At 50.5% G+C, this 7,500-nt stretch overlaps 1 pseudogene; it reads right to left on the bottom strand.

Annotated features, from left to right (window-relative positions):
* Positions 1–5,870, bottom strand: part of LOC143266406 (large subunit ribosomal RNA) — an 8,354-nt pseudogene extending 2,484 nt beyond the window's left edge.
* Positions 5,871–7,500: the final 1,630 nt, after the last annotated feature.

Below are 7,500 nucleotides of genomic sequence, written 5' to 3' on the forward strand. Positions count from 1 at the left end.
TGACGGAGGCATGGGATCGAAAGGCCTCCATCCCGTATTTTGGCGTGCAGGAAAGCGGTAGGTGTTGTAACCGGCAGATGCAGTGTACGTTTTATAAACTTCCTAATTAAGCGATCCATGAAGTCCAACTTCCCTGCCGTAATGTTGGAAGACTGACAGCAGTGTATGAGCCTCGGTATTAAGTAGCGGTTCAGAATATATAACTTCTGCCATGGACGCAAAGCGGCGCGGCGCAGGCGTTCCAGCATCGACTCCAGATTAGAGGGAGAGGGGGCCAACATGCCACTCCGATTGTAGTTGTGACCCAAATATTTTAGTTGTTCGAGCACGCGCAGAGTAGGAACCGACGCGCCATCTATTTCAAATCGTGACTTGGTGTCGACCACAACCCTTTTAGTGCCTGGGACGCGTGCAAGCTGGAGGGCACGACATTTGGAGGGATTCACCTCCATATGGGTCTTCTTCAGGAAGGCGTGGAGCCTACGGAGATGTTCTTTAATTCCGTGAATAGTGTTACTGACAAATATTATGTCATCGGCAAACAACAGACAGCCAATCCTGGAGTCCCCAAGTTGGATACCATCCTTGGGGTTAACGGAGGACACAAGGTCGTCGATGGCGATATTAAAAAGGATCGGGCTATCCGTGTCGCCTTGTCGAACTCCACGACACATCCTGATAGGAGAGCTCCTTTCTCCATGACACTCGATGATGGTATCGACCTCCTTATAGGTCGACATAATATATTTCACGGTGTGCTGGTCGACACCTTTGTTTATAAGAGCGTTTTCTATGGCGGTAGGGTGAATTTTGTCGAATGCTTTCGTTAGGTCTATGGACAACACGTAGAGGGGCTTGCCATTCATTCGGTGTTCTCGCACGATCGCGTCAAGAATGGTGCTGCTGGCCATAATTCCATCGCATGGAGTGAAACCCCTCTGAGCGTGATGCAATTTCACATTGTTTGATAATCGAGAAGCCAGAATTTTGTGTAAAAGCCGGGAGAAGATGGAAGAGACTGTGATAGGGCGCCAATTAGCCGTTTTTGACAGGTCGCCCTTCTTGGGTATCAGCACGGTACGGTTGTGACGCAAAATGGTTGGGGTGCGGCAGAGACCAAACACGATGTTGAGAAGTCCAACCACGTCAGCCAAGTTAGCCTTTCGCAGGTCTTCGCGCGTAATTTTGTCAGGGCCACTCGCCGATTGTTTGAGGCGCCGTAGAGCAAGCTCCGTCTCCGCGAAGGTGATAGGGTAATCCAATTGCAAGACCTCACTAGGAGGTTGCGGAACTGGACCGGAGTACTCAGGGCATTCCTCAAAAATAGGACGAAAATAAGCCTCTATATCGGCCATCTTCGGACATATGGTGACGTTAATGTCCTTGTCATCCAATATAGCATGGGCCAGCTGTGTAGGATTCTCGGCAAACAGCCGTTGATACATGCTGAAGTTAGCAGATCTTTTAGCCGCACGGTTTGATCCTTTCCGAGCCTTAGATCTTTTTGGCTCAGTTCTTTTGCGTCTCTTCTTTTTCCCTCCCGAGCCAGGTGATGGATCTTGGCGGTTCCCAAGATCGCAAATGGCAGATGATAAAGACGGGTCGAACTCCTCGAACTCCGCGCAGTCGAACAACTTTGAAATAAGTAACTGGGTATCGGGGGAACATGATGGTGACAGGTCCTTCAGGAAGCGGCATATATCTGTGTGTTTTAGGAGTGGGCAGCTATTGTTTTCAGCGTCTGATGGAGCCCGTACATCGGCAGTCACTGCGGTACCAGGAGAAGGATCCGCCCGCTCGACAGGACACTCCGCAGAACGCCGTGAGTATGTGTGTGTGGGTGATGATGGCTCGCTCCCGGCAGCAGAAGTCGAGGCAGATATAATCCCCGATAGAGTCTCTTTGTAGGACATCTTCTGCCGTTGTTTCTTTATGGCCTCACTGGAGCGGCCAGTGTGTGAGGCAGCCAGCCGGGTGTTGATTTCCGTCTGTGATAGGCCGACGGGCAGCTGCGATTCCAAAAGTGCAAGCTGCATTTCTTCCGACGGTGTCCATTTCGGCCTACTGGTTGGAGCCCGCTTTTCAGCCAGCACGAGATCTTGTTGGTTGTAATCTGTCGGGTGAGCACGTTTAATGTGTTGTCGTAGACCAGCGTATTTCGGAAATTTGGAAGAGCATATGCTGCAGGAATATGAACCATCCTCATTGGGAGGAGGCTGTGTACATCGCCGGATGTGCTGCTTCCTCTGCGCCAGGACCCTTGCCGAAAGATCAGTTAAACAGGAGGGGCATACCGAGCAATCATTATCCGAACGTGTATCGACGGGATATCCATGGGACGTCGCCGAGTCGTCAACAGAATCCAATCCGGGTATCCGAGTTTTATTCTTTGTAGTCTTTGGAGCGGAAAATATTTGGAGCTAAGCTCCGAGACGTCCGAGGGCTGCTGACCCCGGGACACCTCCGACATAATGTCGTGTGGGCTTGCGCCCGTTCGCCGCACGCCGTTTAGCCGTGACTGGGACTGCGATGGTGACCTGAGTCACCCAAACAGCCAACCAGTCACGTTACCGGCAGGTACCACTAGGAGGTAGGTCGTGCGACTTGGATGGGAGAGGCTGAAGGACCTAACGAGAGGTCTGAGTTACGCATTGCCATCCCTGCAACCATGACTCACGCAAGCGACGGAGTTTTTCCCCGGCGAACCGAAGTAGAAACTCGGAGCGATTTACGCTTAAGAGAGTCATAGTTACTCCCGCCGTTTACCCGCGCTTAATTGAATTTCTTCACGTTGACATTCAGAGCACTGGGCAGAAATCACATTGCGTCATCACCCTTGAGGGCCATCGCAATGCTTTGTTTTAATTAGACAGTCGGATTCCCCTAGTCCGTGCCAGTTCTGAGCTAAGCGTTGAATGGCGGCCGAAGAGGCGAAAAGGACGGCCGAAGCCGTCACAAGAAGCCTCGCAGCAAGGAAGATCCGTTGGCGGCCAAGGCACGGGACCGAGCTCGGATTCCGGGACGCGACGCGAAGTCGCCAACCGTTCACCTCGCCCAGGCCCGGCACGTCAGCCTGGCCAACTTCCCGACCAAGCCCGACACGCCCCGCTCCTCAGAGCCAATCCTTATTCCGAAGTTACGGATCCAATTTGCCGACTTCCCTTACCTACATTAATCTATCGACTAGAGGCTCTTCACCTTGGAGACCTGCTGCGGATATGGGTACGAACCGGCGCGATACCTCCACGTGGCCCTCTCCTGGATTTTCAAGGTCCGAGGGGAAGATCCAGACACCGCCGCAACTGCGGTGCTCTTCGCGTTCCAAACCCTATCTCCCTGCTAGAGGTTTCCAGGGAACTCGAACGCTTATACAGAAAAGAAAACTCTTCCCAGATCTCCCGACGGCGTCTCCAGGTCATTTTGGGTTACCCCGACGAACACTCTTACGAGGGCCCGATTGGTATGCGGTTCCGCTGCCGGGTTCCGGAATAGGAACCGGATTCCCTTTCGCCCGATGGGTGTGTTTCTTCCCAAATCACGCAAAATTATATAAACAACGACGCATCTGCGACGCAACGACGACACGACTTGCGTTCGATAGTTTGTAAGATTTAACCAAGCAAAAAATAGAAAAAAAATCGCTTTCAGGCGTTCGACAACGTCGCATCACGTCGAACGTGAAGTATCCATCGATCCGAACCGCGATCATTTTTTTTCAGCGTTCAACGTTTTTGTCAATTTATCAATAAAAATGATCATGTTCGAGCGGTGGATTAGGACACAAACACGAAACGACGGCGACGTAAATTGTTATTTAACTGCAATTTTTTTCTCTTTTTAACATTTTTTGCCTTTTGCGCGCGTACGTGCGTGCGAGCGTACGTATGTTTGTCATTTGCGTTCGAAAAGCGTGAATTTTAGGACACCTCATCAACATTAGATTTCTCTTAGGGCTTAGGATCGACTGACTCGTGTGCAACGGCTGTTCACACGAAACCCTTCTCCACGTCAGTCCTCCAGGTCCTCGCTGGAGTATTTGCTACTACCACCAAGATCTGCACCGACGGCGGCTCCAGGCAGGCTCACGCCCAGACCCTTCTGCGCACACCGCCGCGACCCTCCTACTCGTCAAGGCTTCATGGAGAACGGGAACTAAATCCCGTTCCTGCGCACTTGCCGTTGACGGCGGAGTATAGGCGCGACGCTTCAGCGCCATCCATTTTCAGGGCTAGTTGCTTCGGCAGGTGAGTTGTTACACACTCCTTAGCGGATTCCGACTTCCATGGCCACCGTCCTGCTGTCTTAAGCAACCAACGCCTTTCATGGTATCCCATAAGCGTCGACTTAGGCGCCTTAACTCTGCGTTTGGTTCATCCCACAGCGCCAGTTCTGCTTACCAAAATTGGCCCACTTGGCACTCTGATCCAAGAAAAATTTTATCAATTTATATCTCGTGGCTTCATGAAAATTCAAGCAAGCCAGAGATCTCACCCATTTAAAGTTTGAGAATAGGTTGAGGTCGTTTCGGCCCCAAGGCCTCTAATCATTCGCTTTACCAGATGAGACTCGTTATGCGTTCGAGTCGAGTGCCAGCTATCCTGAGGGAAACTTCGGAGGGAACCAGCTACTAGATGGTTCGATTAGTCTTTCGCCCCTATACCCAGTTCCGACGATCGATTTGCACGTCAGAATCGCTACGGACCTCCATCAGGGTTTCCCCTGACTTCGTCCTGACCAGGCATAGTTCACCATCTTTCGGGTCCCAACGTGTACGCTCTAGGTGCGCCTCTTCTCGCAATGAGAACGAGACGCCCCGGGAGTGCGAGGCCTAATCGTAACGAGGCCCATCCTCCCTTAGTCGACTTCACGGACGACTTTCACTTTCATTTCGCCTTTAGGTTTATCAAATCCCAATGACTCGCGTACATGTTAGACTCCTTGGTCCGTGTTTCAAGACGGGTCCCGAGAGTACCCAAAGCAATAGCGTCGCCGACCGGTAATTCAAAGTTTGGCCAGTCCAAGGACTCCGCCTGCCAACAGCCCGCCAGGCCCGGTTACGGCGCTAAGTCCGTACATCCGGTATCTAGACTGGAACGAGCTTGCGGCGGTCCTGGACGCAGTGCGTTCGAGAATTTTGCGGCCCGATACCGTCTGAGTACCGTCGCGCAGTCGGCCGGGCATCCAAGGGGCTGTCATCGTACGCTAAAAGCGACGGACAGTCTTCGCCTCGGGCCTTAGACCGACACGCAACGGGTCGCGACGTTCTACTAGGGGAGAAGTGCACGACTACATAGCCGGAACATTCGCCGCGGGTGGTGTGCCCACGCCGATGGGAAACCCGCCGTAACGGGACCATCCGGGGCACTATCGCACCAACACGGGAGCCAGCTTCGTTGACGATGAATCTCCCCATTCGATCTTTTGGGTTTCTCGGGTTTACCCCTGAACGGTTTCACGTACTCTTGAACTCTCTCTTCAAAGTTCTTTTCAACTTTCCCTCACGGTACTTGTTCGCTATCGGTCTCGTGGTCATATTTAGCCTTAGATGGAGTTTACCACCCACTTAGGGCTGCACTCTCAAGCAACCCGACTCTAAGGAGAGATCCACCCGAGACGCGTACCGGTCGCTACGGGCCTGGCACCCTCTATGGGTAAGTGGCCCCATTCAAGATGGACTTGGACGCGATTCGATGTCTCGGGATAAACGGATCCTCCTGAACACTACATTTCCCAGCGGCGTTAACCGCGGGATTCAGTGCTGGGCTCATTCCTGTTCGCTCGCCGCTACTAAGGAAATCCTTGTTAGTTTCTTTTCCTCCGCTTATTAATATGCTTAAATTCAGCGGGTAATCTCGCCTGCTCTGAGGTCGTCGAAATTTTATTATTTCTTTTCAAAGTTATACCACAAACTGTACGCTCTTTTCGGGGTTTCGACACGTAATACGAAAGGTATATTAATACCAACGACGCACAGGGATTATGTCGTTCGATTTTTTCCTTGTATCGTTCGATAACCAACTATTTTTCTCTTTTCGGATCAACACAATATCGTCGACTACTCGAAGGTACGTACGAGCCAAAATGAAAGCTCGGTGTCTCCTCTCTCTTTTGTTCGACAAAAGAAAAAAGGCACTTAAAACGCCGCATATTCGGGCAGGCGGGACAACGACAAAAAAAAAAACGACGACGACGACGTCCGGTTGTTCTCGACTCGCGTCGGAGTATATATGTATATATTATAATCGGATATATCTTTTTATCTATCCAGGGCGCGTTAAAACAAACGACGAGGAGAGACTACGACAACGAGGAGATAAAGGTCGGACCTTTTCTTCTTACCCTCGGCGCGCTCTCGCACACGATCGTTTCATGTTTCTTTTGTCCCCTAAAGGATACATATACCGTTACAACATATTTACGTTCGAATATACACTCGACGGTCGATAAACCGTAAAGACGCATCGTCCGATACGTTTTTTCTTTTGCTGTCGCGTTCCGACGCAAAATCCCAAGAAAAGGGCGAGAATGCCAGAGACAGCCATGTAAACCATCGGTGACTTATCATGGTCCAGAGAATAAAGGGTTAAAGGAAAAAAAAATCCCATTTTTAACGTGCGTGGTACACCTTCGTCGTGTATATATCGTTCGATGAAACCACGAGCGCACAAAAGGAGGAACAAAAGCGTTTCGAGATCGATCTTCGGTGTAAATGTCATTGTTCATTTGCGTTCGACCGTTGTTCGATAAAAGAAATTTAACACACGAACAACAATGAAGGGAGACTCTCGCAAGACGATCACCAAATAAGCGTTTATCGTTCGATCGGTCCGGGTTTTTCAACGTCCGTCCGGCACAATTATGCACTTCGAGGACTGGACGACCGGAACCCGTATTGGGATCGCGCGGTCTTCCGCTTCTAATCAACGACAACGAAGCGATCTGCGCTTGTAAATGTTAAAAAAACGTGGCGAAGCTACGATCTCGTAATAATTTAACCGTGAAAGAGCTTCCGTCGCACGTTTATTTTTAACTTTTCTCCTCGTTGTATAAACTTTCGCACCGTCGAAAAAAAAATTCGACAATCATTTCAGACAACGTCGGGAGCGCGGAGAAACGCCGTAAACACGCTCTACTCTCGGCTTGCTTCCTTCAAATTGGTGTCTAACAATTCTCTCGCAGGGCGAAGAATCATTTTCTCTCTCGTCTAAATATCCTTCTGTAGTTAGGTGTTTTCGACTCGGGAGCGCTCTTTCACGGGCGGTCGTATATGGTCTCTTTTAGGGGTTTAACTAGAAACCACGACTCACGCAAGCCGAGATAAGCGCATTCCGCCGAGAAGATCCTAAAAACTAAGAATTGCGAGATATACGAAAATGTTCTTCTGTCGCCTGTGAAAAAAATGAACACTAGCAAAGAGAGGGCGAGACACGAACGTTCCATTTAACATTCTCCGCGTCAAACGCCGACGAAATGTCCAACCATCGCTCGTACGTTTTCGCC

The sequence above is a fragment of the Megachile rotundata genome, unplaced genomic scaffold, assembly GCF_050947335.1.
Source record: "Megachile rotundata isolate GNS110a unplaced genomic scaffold, iyMegRotu1 scaffold0581, whole genome shotgun sequence".
NCBI classification, from domain to species: Eukaryota; Metazoa; Arthropoda; class Insecta; order Hymenoptera; family Megachilidae; genus Megachile; species Megachile rotundata.